Genomic DNA, 14,572 nt, shown 5'->3' with positions numbered 1-14,572 from the left:
ACCCTTCCTTGTGTGCTAACATAACCAACTGTCATGATCTATTGCTGAGCAATGTTATTGGCTGCAGCCCTTGTGACATCCCGTAAACCAGGCGGGACTGCAGCTGTCAACAGAGACTGGTTCGGGGCACCGAGCACTGTCACAGGAGAAGCAGGGAGAAGCGAGTATATGACAGTTTGTTATGTTAGTGCACAGGAAAGGGGTCATCCAGAGATGGCACAACTCGGACAACCCCTTAAAGCTATTTATTGCACCTCCATTGATCTACTTAAAAATCTGTAAGAATGTGTGTTTTAGTACTAAATATCCCATCCAAACAGGGAATTGCAAGGTATTTATCTGTCTGTAGAGTGAAGTTTCTAGTTAATAAAGTCATTTGCGCTGATTCATACAGGCAGTTTCTGGGTTGTTTGAGAGTGACGTGACCACAGTAGTGTACTAACAACAGTACACACGAGCAGTGGCAAACGTAATGGGTGGTAGCAGGCTTGTAGACAGAGTGACCATGACCGGGCTGCAACTCACTGTATCTAATATGGCAGACAATGCTAAAAATTTCATGCCAGTGAATTAGGAATAAAGAGAGGTCTGTGGCACAAACAGTTGATGTAAGAGCCCTTTAAGTTTATATTTTTGAATGGAGGTGCACACTAAAGGGATTCTGTCACTAGGTTCATGAAATTTGACTCGGAGCCAAGCTCCAAGTCATGGAGGCAGGCTGTGCCCTCTTCTCCCCATCTGCACCGTGCAGACTAATAGCGCTGTTCCCTTTTGTGTATAGGGAGAGAGCTGTTACTTTGCATGCTGCGGGAAAGGGAGAGACTGGCATGGCCCGCCCCAGTGACTCAGAACTTAGCTCCAAGTCAAACTTCATGAACGTGGTTCATTCAACTTTATCAAGACCAAAGATCTTTCAGTTCTTCATTTCAGTTTTTTTTGTTATGGCTTCCAAGAAGCATAACATTTTTATCTTTCTGTCGATATAGTTGTATAAGCGTTTGTTTTTTTATGGGAGAAGGTGATTTTTTTAATAGTACCATTAATGTACAATATAATTAAAAAACGTTTACAAATTTATAAGTGTGCATTGATGAGGCTGTGTGAGGGCTTGTTTTGTCAAAGGTGAGCTGTAGTTTCTAATGTTACCATTTTGGGGTACATATTGGCATTGTGTTTTTTTCAGACAGCATTCATTATGTAGGATAAATAATGTGATATTTTAATAGATCAGACTTTTACAGAAGCAGCAGTGTTAAATTGTATCTTCATGTTTTATGCACATACTGGGAAAGGGACATTTTTTTCAACTTTTAAGATATGTATTTTTTAAAATTCAGCATGGGGGTTGTATGTTCTCTTTGTGTTTATTCTTCTTGCTCTTCTATTTCTGCTGGCAATGAAAGAACAAGTGTGGTGGCTCAGTTATTAGCACTGCTGCCTTGCCGTGCTGAAGTTGTAGTTTCAACTCTGACCATGGGTTATGGCTGTATTGATTTTTGTGTTTACTTTTTTGCTCTTCTCTTTCTCTGGCACTGAAAGAACAAATACAGATAGTCCCCTACTTGCGAACATTCGACTTACGAATTTCGCAAGATACGAACTATCTGTCCTGCACAGTATGATGTAATGCTATGGCATTACATCATAAGGTGCAGGGACCGGACAGGCTTCTGTCAAGCCTAATAGAAGCCTGTCCGGTCAGATCGCGGTTGCTAGGCAGCCGGGGGCCTTCTGAAAGGCCCTAGGGCTGTCTATGCAGAGCGCCTATCAAGCCGTGCGCTTGATGGGCACTCTGCATAGGCAGCCCTGGGGCCTTTCAGGAGGTCCCCGGCTGCCTAGCAACCGCACAGTGTCCCGCTATCTCATCGTGGGACGCTGTACGGGCCCCCTGAATGTCGGGTGCAGGCTGTTTCTTACAGCGGGCACCCGGCGGTAGCAGTTCCGACGAGCCGCGCCGCTCGTCAGAACTGTTAACACTTTAAATACTGCTGCCAGAGCGCTATTTAAAGTGTTAACAGTTCTGACAAGCGGTGCGGCTCATCGGAACTGCTGCCGCCGGGTGCCCGCTGTAAGAACAGCTCCGACGTTGTATGGAGCGGGATCCACCCGCGATCCCGCTCCATACAAGCATTTGTTCAACTTGTGAACAAAATGGACTTGCGAACAGGCTCCTGGAATGGAACCTGTTCGCAAGTCGGGGACCACCTGTATGGTGTTTCAGTTGTTAGCACTGCTGCCTTGAATTGCTGGACATGTAGGTTCAAATCTGACCAAGGGTGATGGCTGTATGGAGTTTTTCAAAGTTGATGTTGCCCTTGATAATATTTGAACCTAGGACCCCAGCACTGCAACAGTGCTATGAGCCACATTCATTGAGGAGGCACCCCCACCATGGAAAAAACAGACAAAACTGAAAATGGATTGTTTTCATGTTCCATCCGCCATCCATTGAGCATAGTGCAATAAAAAAGATCCATCTGTATTCTGTTTCCAAAGCTGGAAACAAAAGTGCAGTCTGTACTTTTGATCTAGTGTAAAAAAAAATGGAATGGATTGAAACTGAAGACCTTCCGCTTCAATACATTTCTATGGACTTGACAATGGAATCGGGTTCGTTCCTTTTTGCTGTTCCAACGATGGATAAAATTGTGAAAAGGCCCTTAATTAGTTGACTGTCTATTAATATAATAGATACTTCTGAAAATGTTTCATTTTAGTAATGTAAAATCAACATATTTCCAGTTCCGTAGTGATGGGAGGGGTATACATTTTCCACATTTGCAGTCATATTTTTTTTAAGCAGAAGCACGTTCATTCCTACCAGAAACCAGAAGTAGGTGACTGGATGCTGGCAGCTTACATACACCAAAACTAGCATAAATCACTGTTTTGATCATTTTGTGAAAAGTCCCAACATGCTGCTGATTTTATATATCATCTTGTAACATATATTATGTCATGTTTCCCATTCACTAAACAGGGAAAGTAGCTCACTGCTTCATGCATATAAGCTGGATAATATAAATAACAAATCTGGCAGTAGTTACATGTTCTCAGCCGCGGTGAACCAGCATTGCAGCCCCACGGTTCTCCCAGTCTGTTGACAGCGGACGTCGGGTGACCATTGTCTACCAATCAGAGGCTGCAGTGTCACCGTTCTGAACTCCTGGCATCATGGCGCCCAGGATGTAAGCACTGATAATATATATAGAAAAATGCAGCTCACCAACCAAATCCAGGTATCTAGATGCAGAATATGTGCTTGCTTATACAAAGCATGAAAATTAAGTAAATTTGGAAAATTAAAATCCAAAACTTTATTCTACTTAGTTAAAAACATTATTTGAATTGCAATCACAGCACTAAAAGCTCTGTTTACACATTTCTGGCGCTACACTGTGCCCTTAGCCGTAACGAGGCACTCTGTTTATAGGCTACATTAATCCTGTTGATGGGATGTCACTGGCTACTGCATCCAATCACAGACTTCAGTGGAAGGGTGGCGCTGCAGTCACAGGAAGCCAGAACAGGTGATCATAGTCTCATTTATTGTTTTTTAAAATGGGCAGCATAAAAAAACTATATTTTAACTTGTTAAACCCCTTTAAATTACCAGAGATACTAGGTATTACAAGCTAAACCACTGTAGACAACCAGGCATATTACAGAAATACTATCACTGATCCATTAACCACTCTTTGTTAGAATATATACATGTGTAATCCGGTTGCCGGTCGCTGGCAGACACTGGCTCTGCCTTTGGTGGAGCTGGAGGGATATGGTGGGGGTATGCCACAGCCCCAGGGGTCGCCATGCCAGAGAGGAGCAGGGAAGGGGACCAAGGCCAAGCCAAGCATCCGAGGGGTGAGTAAAACGAGGCAGGAGGGGACATCATGGCCAGCCATTCTCCTGCGCAGCCAATCAAATTGTGGGTGGTTGCTTGTGGGCGTGCATCTTGTCTCCACCCATTCTTCTGGTGGTGACAAGATACCACAATACCAGCGTAATATATTACTGTACATGCATAAACTTGGCAAAGTGAATAGAATCTGGGGAGGGGTCTTTCTTGCCCCTGAATGTTTCAGTCATTTTGTCTGAGAACCATACAATTCCATGTAGAGGTTATAAAATAGCTTTTTCTAAGGGGATTAGTAACTCCTCCCAGTGCAAAAAAGGGCAATCTGGAGCTCCACGCCTTTATATGGCCAAAGATTAATTAAAGAGTACCTGTACTTTTACCTTTAAAGCACTTCTACTCCGTTGACTGTTTTTAGCTCTTTCCAGCAGCTAAAGACAGACCCATATAGCACTTATATAGCGCTATATCTGCTCATCTTTATCTCCTGAAAGGAGCCAAAAGCAGCCAACTGAACAGAAGCACTCTGAAGGTGAAAGTGCAGGTACTCTTTAGCTAAATGCTTTAATACTTAGTGAACAGATTGTACTGAACAGCTAAGACAATACATGAGATTCTGACCTACTTTGCAAATAATCATAACTTGCTGTACACTTTAATGTGTTTAATGATTTTATCTTTTGGCTGACCTTACAGCAGTTAGTGTAGCTTTACTTTGGGCAACTGTCACTTCAAAATAGGTGCTGGAAACAGTGAATGTAAGCGATAGTTGTTCCATGTAACCACAGTCACCAATTGAGTGATGAGACAAAATTCTGTTATATTCGTGTGGGCTAGTGAGCACCGGACTCACACGAACAGTACCCGGATCGGGAACACCAGGTGAAACAACCACTGAATAACACCTCTCCCTATCTTCTACAAAGGAAGATTACCAAGGACCTACCTGAGCGGGGACATTGCCCCAATAGGGGGTGACCAAGCGGTCTTCAGATCTGGGCCCCTTGCTGCTCCTAGGAACCCACACACCCAGGCTAGGACACATACACATGTCACCACCGACAGAGACAACTGGACAGGTTAAGAAAACACACAAAGTCATAATCACACCATACAGCCGCCATTACCCAAACACCAATAGCTGATGTTAATGATGTAAATATCTGGTGTTTCTTGACATTTTGGCCAAAATATGGAAGCAAGCGGGCCATGTCAAGGCTCCCGGCAATACTGTTAGTCCTTTCACTAACCAAAAGTCCAGTGACATAACTAAACAAAACCACAAGACACAAACCTTTCTTGCAGCCACCGCACATAGAACCTGCTTACACAATACGGAAAAAGAAATGAGAACAGAGAAAGCTGACCACACCGACACCTGGGAAGACAGCTCTCATGTGTACTGACCCAGAGTGATTGGCTGACTGGAGAAACACACACGCCCAGCAAGCATAATCCCCCACACCTGAGCAGGAAAGAGCTCCAGAGCACCTGTAGTAAAACAGATCTCAGGAGACAGATGTGACACTACACCCCCTCCCTTTAAAAAAGTGGCCTCTGGACCCATAAGCGCATAAAAAAAATTTTTTTTAGCAACTCCTCCAAAACCACGCATGTGTACATTATTCATCTAAAAGAGCCCTGATACCAAGGCAAAGATGACAAATAGAAAGGAGTAACAAATTGTGCACCTCCTAAATAGAACCTCTGCACCTTACACAAATGGCTTCAGTCACAGAAGTCTGCAAAAAGAGTGCATAAGTCCAGAGGGGAAAGAGATGGCAACCACTGCTACTGACACAAGCATCGCATAGGTCTTATATGTACGGGCCTAGTGCGGATACCAGGAAGTCAACAGTAGAAGGGAATACTAATACAGATAGTGTCATACTCAGGAGAAAGTTAGCACAACATAAAGACAACATAGTGCATAACATAACATATGAACACCACTCAGAAGTAATGCATAACACCAATACAACCAAAGCAGTATGGAGCGACCACACCCACCGTATAAGGGGAAGAGGTGCAAGGCATCAACCACCTAGCATTTAAGGAGGACCGTGACCGGCATCACCAGCCTGCACCACGCGCAAGAACATCCGATGTTTAGAGGCCGCACCTGCAAAGGGATAAGGAGAAACCTGCGGGTGTATGCACCTGTGCAGTCTCTGTACCACACACTACATGATGCACGTACCCCAGAACGTAAGGAGGGGAGGGACAGCAGGTGTCCAAACCATCTTCGGGGAAATACGCTCGAACAAACGCATGCAAAGACACCACATTCTGAGCAAACACCAGAAACAAACACAACAGACGTGAGACTAACAGACTCACCAGACCACCCGTAACACAGATGTGACAAATTCGTTCTCTAGTCACTTCAGTTCACCTCACCTAAAAAAATATTTGCGTAATTATTATTGATTAGTTATTGGTTGGTGTAAACAGGCAATCATTTGTCTTTCAACAACTAGCCAATAACTTTGCAGGGAAGTGTGCGCTTTAGTGACTGAAAAATTGAACAAGTGAACAACAATTGTTTGTATGCTTTAGCGAGTATTTTGAGCAATTAGTCAGACAATTGTTGACCCGTGTAAAGCCATCCTAACTTTGTGGCAACTTCCTGATGTAATGTCATAGGTATTGTGAAGTACTGGTTTCCTTCACCTACTAAAACCACAAAGCAGGGTGTTAATATCCGTTTGGAAAGCAGCAAACTTTTTATAACTTCTGAAGATTGAAAATGATCTTTATGATTTGTACATCTCTGGCATCATGATCTCTGTTCATGACAGAAGCCATGGCACTGTGCTGGATCCATCGCATGGAGGATTCGATGGTGGACAGTAGACCATGTTGCCATTTAATGGGATTTGTTAAGGTTCTGTTGGGCTTTCGTCTGTGAACTCACACAGTTATCCTTGAATCCATAAAGTAATTAGACACAGAATTGCTTTGAACAAAGTATGATTTAAAAATACCGTATATACTCTAGTATTAGCCGACCCGAGTATAAGCCGAGTCAATACGTTTTACCACAAAAAAATGGTTAAACTTATTGACTCGAGTATAAGCCTAGCTATACTGGAGTATATACTGGGTAAATAAAAAATGCAATACTCACCTCCCAGCCGGCGTCTGTGTCTCCAGCGCAATGGTCTCCCCGTCGGTGCAGCAAGCTGCTTTAGACTTCTCCCCGCTGTCATCTCTCTGCTCGGCTTTGAATTCCCCCACCGTCAGCGCTGTGTAAGTAAGCGCTGTGATTGGATCGAGCGCCAGCCAATCACAGCCGGCGCTCAATAAACCAATCGCAGCCATTCAGTGATGTCATCCACTAAATGGCTGTGAATGATTGAGCACCGGTTGTGATTGGCTGGTGCTCGATCCAATCACAGCGCTTACCTACAAGGCACTGATGGCAGGGGAATTCAAAGCTGAGCAGGGAGATGACAGCGGGGAGAATTCTCAAGCAGCTTGCCGCACCGCTGGGGACACAGACGCAGGCTGGGAAGTGAGTATTGCGGGTTTTTTTTTTTTTTTTTTTTACCTTACTCGAGTATAAGCCGAGGGGGGCTTTTTCAGCATTAAAAAATGTGCTGAAAAACTAGGCTTATACTTTCTTGTGAGCAATGTTTTCTGAAGGGCTAGATGTATTACCTGGTTTCGGAAGGATTACCATTTTTATTGCTACACACAAAAGGATTCATCCATCTCTTTTGCTCTGTTTGCATTGCAATACTCACTAAGGGTGGTCTGGTGTGCACAACCCCTTAACACATAACAGGTTCCCAACAAGGTGTTTTGATATGTGAAAGTGGTGGTACAGAGCAGTATTTTAAGTGGAATCAAGCCAGATCTTCTGAAGGAACATTTGTGCATTTCAGCCTCTTTCTGACTATTTTTGCCATTTATAAATAATCATATGCTCAAACAGAGATACAGTACCTACAGTCCTACAAAAAAATTCACAAAAACACTTTGTGATGCATCTGACCATTTATCCATAATAGTGGATCTCACGTATTTCAGTGCTATATATCATAAATGAAACATGGAAAAACATACATACAGTGGCATGCAAGGCAGAAAAAAGACATATGTCCATCCAGTTCAACCTATTAACCCCCAATGTTGATCCAGAGGAAGACAAAAAGATCCCAATGAGATAGAAGCCAATTTTCCCCACTTAAGGGGGAAAAAAATCCTTCCTGACTACAATCTAGCAATCTGAATAATTCCCGCATCAACAACCCTTTTAAAGTTATTAATGATTGTAACCTATAATATTGTATCACTCAAGAAAGGCATCCAGCCCCTATTGAACTCTTATATCAAGTCTGCCATCACCACTTCCTCAGGCAGAGAGTTCTATAGTCTCACTGCTCTTACAATAAAGAACCCCCTTCTATGTTGGTGTAGAAACATTCTTTCCTCTAGACGTAGAGGGCTCCCCCTTGTTACAGTCACAGTCCTGGGTATAAACAGATTAAGGTAACAAAACTATGCTCCAATCTTTGCTGTTGGTGGAAGCAAGAAATGGGTGTATGAATTTCAATATGCCTGATCCTTTGTTTCCCAGAAACATAACTGCTGCCAGAGTTGACTGAAAGCAGATTTTTCTCCACTCCCTATGGCAGAAAGCATATAGACAATGAGGTTCTAAGCATCAGAGCAGCAACTCTTCAAATGCACCATGACAAACTCCATTAGACTATGCATGGACCTCTGTTTGCCTTAGGGTATTCCTGACAAGTATTGCAAAAACTTTCTACAGATCCTTAACCAAACTTTATTAGACAGTTACATTTCTTTTTCAAGTATTTCTATAGCATCGTATTGTATGTTGCTACCTTTCTTTATTTTTTAAATTAAACTTCAGCATTTCTGCACTTTTCATGCAAGAAGGTGCCAATCAAGTGACTAATAGTGTAGACATAAAGGAGCGGAAGGAAAAAAGATAAGAAAAATTGACCAAACAAGTGTTATACACTTTGATGTGTTTGCTTTCGTTGAATACTTAACTGGTGTTGTGGTCTGTGATTTGTTTGTGAATAATAAGTTGGACACTAATCACAAAAATGTATTTGCTTTGGGTACAGTCACATCTATCCTTCCTTCCACACTTAAAACACAAACCCGTCATGCTCGCACACATAATCAAATTGAATTGCTGTAATAAGTACAAGGTATTAGTTCATGGATTGGCCAAGTCACTTAAGGCCGCAAGCCCACATCAAGGGTCTTCGTTGACTCGTGGATCCCTACTCTAATGAAGAAACTACCACCAGGACACCTGCCTGCAAGCAGCGCGATCGCCCAATAAGGACAGCCCTGCACTGGAACCCAAGTACCTCACTTGCCCAGAGATGGTAAATGATCCAAGCAGCACAGGACACAGTTCACACTAGCACAGCATGGAAATGCAGGCAAAATGGAGCAGGATTGTTCAATTCCAGCTAACAGGGATCGCTTGCAGCCGCCCCCACCTACATACACTGCAAAAACGCATTTATTCAGAGATGAACAACTACCTGTTTACATGGGCCAATAGTCATTTGGTTTTTAGGTGAGCTAAAAACCAAACAACTTCAACAATTGAGTGATTTAGCTGTCGGTGACCGCATGTACACAGGCGACCATTGCCCAAGTTCTCTATTTCAAGCGATTATTCAGGCGATAATTGCCCCCTGTAAAGGTACCTTTCGTTATTGTTAACTTAGAGGAATGCAGATTCAAAATTTCAGAAGATGTAAAGTTCTATGCAATACTAGAAAACAGTTCTAAATGAAAAAAAAAAAAAGAAATGAAAAAGTTTCTATATGAAGCGTCTATCTAATATTATCCCTAAAGGGATAAAAGCTACAGACTGATTGAGATAAAAAAGCAGACAGATATAAGCTGGGTGTCATCGTCTGATGTTAAATCTGATAGCAATAGGCGGTAAAAGTTAGATTACAATGGATGAAGTAAAGCAAGCAAATAAGAGATGTGCAAAGTTACATTAACCCCTTCTTTGACTACTTGGTAACCAGGATCTGTAGCCCAGATGCTTGGCTGTATGTCCTTAAACTACAAAAGCAAGTAGTGGCCACATGCTGCTCTATCTCAGGACATTGGTAGTTAGAGGGATAGTCAAAGTTTGGCAAATATTTATAATATAATCAGAAAAGTTCTACAATCCTTCATTGTTTATTTCTAGTGGATGTAAATCTGTAATAGTCGTGATGGACATGTAACTTCACAGCATAGTATAAGACATAGCTCTGAATTGTATTGGAGGTGTAATCAGTCTTGCGTCTTTCCATCACATTGTTCGGACAGAGATTTAAAAAGAATGTATCATATATATTTATTTTACTACTTAAAACCAGGCAATAGAACATTTTTCTTATGTTTTTTCATTTTCTGATTTTTTATTCTGTTGTCTATTTATTCTATCTTTATTGGGAAATTGTGTGAATTTTCATTATACAAGAAATTACCCTTATTTGTTCAATACGCCTTTAGGAAAAAGAAAGCATCAGGGACTGCAGGAACCTGTCCGTGCTGCCCCCAAGAGTGTGAGCTCATAGACTGTGTAGATTTCAGATTGAGGCAAACCGATAACCCATTATGCAGTAAATGTATTAAGAGGCTTTAACCTCTTAATACATTTGGAAAATATTCCGACTGCAGGGTATCGATGAAGACTGGTGTATAACAAATTTTTAGCAACCAATGCTTACAAATGTACATTTTCCTGTAATATGTCTCTATTTTAGATTTAAACGTGATTTCTGAACATCACTCAAAGTTCAATGTGGTTCACAAGGTACAAAAGGTTGGGGGGGGGGCGCTCTTCTAGAGCAACCAATATGCAATCTATGATTTGTAGTTATTTTCAAGCCTCTGGCTGCCATGGCTACCTATTAGCACCCCATGATCAAATGGCGGGGATCCAGTGGGTGACAGAGGGAGCCTCCTCCCTTGTCAGCATTTTATATGCCGTGGTCACATTGACAGCAGTAGTAAAGAGTTTAACGATTGGGATTAGAGATTTCTCCATCCCTGGCTGTTAGAGCTGGAGTGCGGCTTTCATAATACAGCTGAGTCCCCGCTTCCCGCAGTACCGGACATGACCTTACTGCGATACTTCATAAAAATGCATCAAAATAAGGTTCCTTAGTAACTATTGTAAAAAGGGGTATTGGTGGTCACTAACGGGATTACTATTAATGCACAATTTTATGGATTGCTATGGTTGTACTTTTGTGATATGTGAAAACTACTATGTCAGAAGATGAAGATCTGACATACCTAAAAAAGGGTCTTAGTATTTTCCTAAAAGATACTTTGGGACAGATTTACTAATCATGTCTAATAATTAGACAGATTAAATGTAGACCACACAGTCTAAGAAGGCGCCAAATATATTACAGCGGCTAATGCTCGATGCTAAATTTGGCACATCTTTTGCATAACTTTATACCACATATTGGTTAGCCTAATGCGGGACAAAATTTTATCACAAAATTTCAGTGCGCATTTTTTCATTTAAAGGGGTTGTCCCACAAAATAAAGTAAAGTTATACATTTCTGTATGGCCATATTAATGCACTTTGTAATATACATCGTGCATTAAATATTGGCCATACAGAAGTTATTTACTTACCTACAGGGGGCCCCCCTGTGCTGGCGTCCCTGTCTCCCTGGCGCCGACCGAATCCTTCTCCTGGCTCGATTAGACGCGCTTGCACAGTCTGCCTCTTCTGTCCCATTGAAGGGGCCGCTCCAGCGTGCTCGCGCCGCACAGGTCGTCTGCGCATGATTACCACTAAGCCACTTCACTTTCTGACAAGCAACGACCTTTGCCACGCAAGACAAAGTGACTTTTATTTTATGTTGTATTTGCTTCATAAATTGTCCTAATAGTTGATGCGTTGCATATGCACCAAATTTGGTGCATTTTATGACTAGGTCTAGGCACAAGAACGCTAGTAAATCTTCCCCAACATGGCAAGATTTTGAGTCGGCTACACAAAGTAAAAGAACATGATCACTCGGTTTCTGTATGTGTTTTTTCCTCTCCTTTATAATGGCCAACAGGTGTTGAACTGAAAGTTCTGTTCAGGCTGGGGGCACGTAAAGAAATCAACAGCGGGAAGTGGCATAGCTTGGAGCCAACCAAAGGAAATGACAAGTGTATGTCTAACTACAAAACTACTAACTGTAAAGCAAAACGTCAGTTGCCTCTGCTGACCTGTCTGGTCTCAGTTATGGCTGGGCCTCGTTGTTGTGTCATAACATGGGCAGCAGTAGGACTCAGTTCATAGTGTGGGCCAGTCTTACCCTGCATGTATTTAGGACAAAGGGTTTCCATTCTCTGCCTTTACATTGGGTAAAGGGTGTTGCAATGAATGTAATACGCAAGCAATTGCGTTTTTCTTAGCTAGTTTTCTTCAGGCTAAACAAACCACAATGGTCTAGTATAGAGAAATGAGTCATCTTTGTATCTCAACTGCTGAACAACGGTAATCCAGGATGCAAAGTGACGTTCTTCACTTTTTTAATGTATTATTGGGTTAACCATTGAAAAGTTTCACCTTGTGTTTTTGTGATCCATGCAACTTAAATTCCAATTATATGCATGTGAAGTGTGTATTTCTAGAAAACAGGGGCTGTTCTAGGACAAAGCACAGGTTTTCACTGAGCACTGCAACAAGCAATTTCTTCTACACAAGATCATTTATGATACATTATTGCTAAGGTCTTGGTGAGGAGAAGCATTAGGTGATCTAGCCTCTCTGTATAATGTCACATTATGTCTTTTAGAAGAATAACATTTATAAATGTTCTAGTTCAATTTCTAAACTGTATTTATAAAATTGGGTTATGGAATGGAAAAAAATGGAATCAATGGCAATCAGAGTGAAGCTTTTATATATGTAGGTTTTAGAAAGACCTCATAAGAATACAGTTCTGTGTTTTCAGTTCCATTTGCCAGTGTATGTACATTTAATGTTTTGCATCACCATCTTTCTGTATTTAAAATTATCACATGGCAATCACAAGAGTGTTAAAAAAGGAAGTTTTCTTTCCTATTTCTAGATGGTGAACATGTCTTTAGTAATCATATGTACAGCGAGTTAAGAGAGCTTAAAAAAGAAACAATAAGAATTCTAATATTTTATGGTTTTTTTTGTATAAGTCGACCATACATAATTTACTATATTAATTTTGTCTGATTACATTTGTATGCATGGATTAAATGTAATTATATAAATGCTAAAAACATTACTCGTCAAACATCATATGTACTAATTAGAAATGAGCGAGCATACTTGCTAAGGCAAACTACTCGATTGAGTAGTGCCTTATGCGAGTACCTGCCCACTTGTCTCTAAAGATTCGGGTGACGGCGGGGGACAGCGGTGAGTTGCGGGAGTGAGCAGGGAGGAGTGGGGGGAGAGAGTGAGAGAGAGATCTCCTCCCCGTTCCTTCCCGCTCTCCTCCACTGCTCCTCACCCCCTGCCGGCACCCGAATCTTTAGAGACGAGCGGGCAGGTACTCGCATAAGGCACTACTTGATCGAGTAGTTTGCCTTAGCGAGTATGCTCGCTCATCTCTAGTACTAATCAGTAATTCATTTGTTCTATCATGCCCCCAAAATCAGACAACTAAAGCCACTTTACTGCTCTTAAAAGACTCCACACCACATAGTCAATATGCCAGTGAGACACAGATAAAAGGTTTTGTGCCAGTCAGACAAAACCCCAAATATGACTTGTGATAATTAGACCTTAGATGGGACAAAACATATGCCACCCACGCCTCAGATAAGACTGATTGTGAGTTTATGAAACCTATGATAAGATACATTTGTGATGTGTAAAAACAGCTGGTAAGGTAATGCTGCACTGAAACTGACCAAGAGTAGGCTGAACATAGTAGTTAAGATCAGGCGTCTGCCAAAACAGCTGCCCGGCTTTTGGAGGGAAGAAGAAATGCTACATGCTGAGCCAGATCCGTGACGGAAACTCCAGCCAGAGGTTTTGACGCAGATGTGAAACCAGTAGAGATGAGCGAGTATACTCGCTAAGGCACTACTTGCTCGAGTAATGTGCCTTAGCCGAGTATCTCCCCCCGCTCGTCCCTAATGATTCGGGGGCCGGCAGGGGGCGGCGAGCGGTGGGGGAGAGCGGGGAGGAACGGAGGGAAGATCTCTCTCTCCCTCTCTCCCGCCCGCTCCCCCCCCCTGCTCCCCGCCGCAGCTTACCTGTCAGCTGCGGCGGCCCCCGAATCTTTAGGGACGAGCAGGGAGATACTCGGCTAAGGCACATTACTCGAGCAAGTAGTGCCTTAGCGAGTATACTCGCTCATCTCTAGAAACCAGCCTTACACCAGCATGGTTCATGTCACTATATACAGGAGATGAATATACATCACTCTGTATATAGTGATATGTACTGTGCTGATGTAACCCGGAGATCTACTGTGTATAATTATATATGTACAGCTGGTGTAAATTATACATCTCTCTGTATATAGTGATATGGACCTTGCTGGGTATATACTGTATATTATTGCACACTTTACAGACAATTAAAAATGTATCAAAAACCTGCATGCAGTTTAAAAAAAAATGCATGTATTTTTTAAATCCACATGCGGTTTTTAATAGTGTATGCAGTTTTTTGATGTGATTTTAATTGTGGCTCAAAATGCAACAAA

General features: G+C 42.0%; 1 protein-coding gene across 3 annotated transcripts in view; it reads left to right on the top strand.

Moving 5' to 3' along the window:
• P2RY8 (P2Y receptor family member 8) overlaps window positions 1-14,572 on the top strand; it is a 45,296-nt gene that overhangs the window by 12,393 nt on the left and 18,331 nt on the right. The window lies entirely within an intron of this gene.

The sequence above is a fragment of the Eleutherodactylus coqui genome, chromosome 4 (assembly GCF_035609145.1).
Source record: "Eleutherodactylus coqui strain aEleCoq1 chromosome 4, aEleCoq1.hap1, whole genome shotgun sequence".
NCBI classification, from domain to species: domain Eukaryota; kingdom Metazoa; phylum Chordata; class Amphibia; order Anura; family Eleutherodactylidae; genus Eleutherodactylus; species Eleutherodactylus coqui.
Note: the sequence above shows the minus strand (reverse complement) of the source record. Positions and strands in the feature narration are given on the sequence as shown.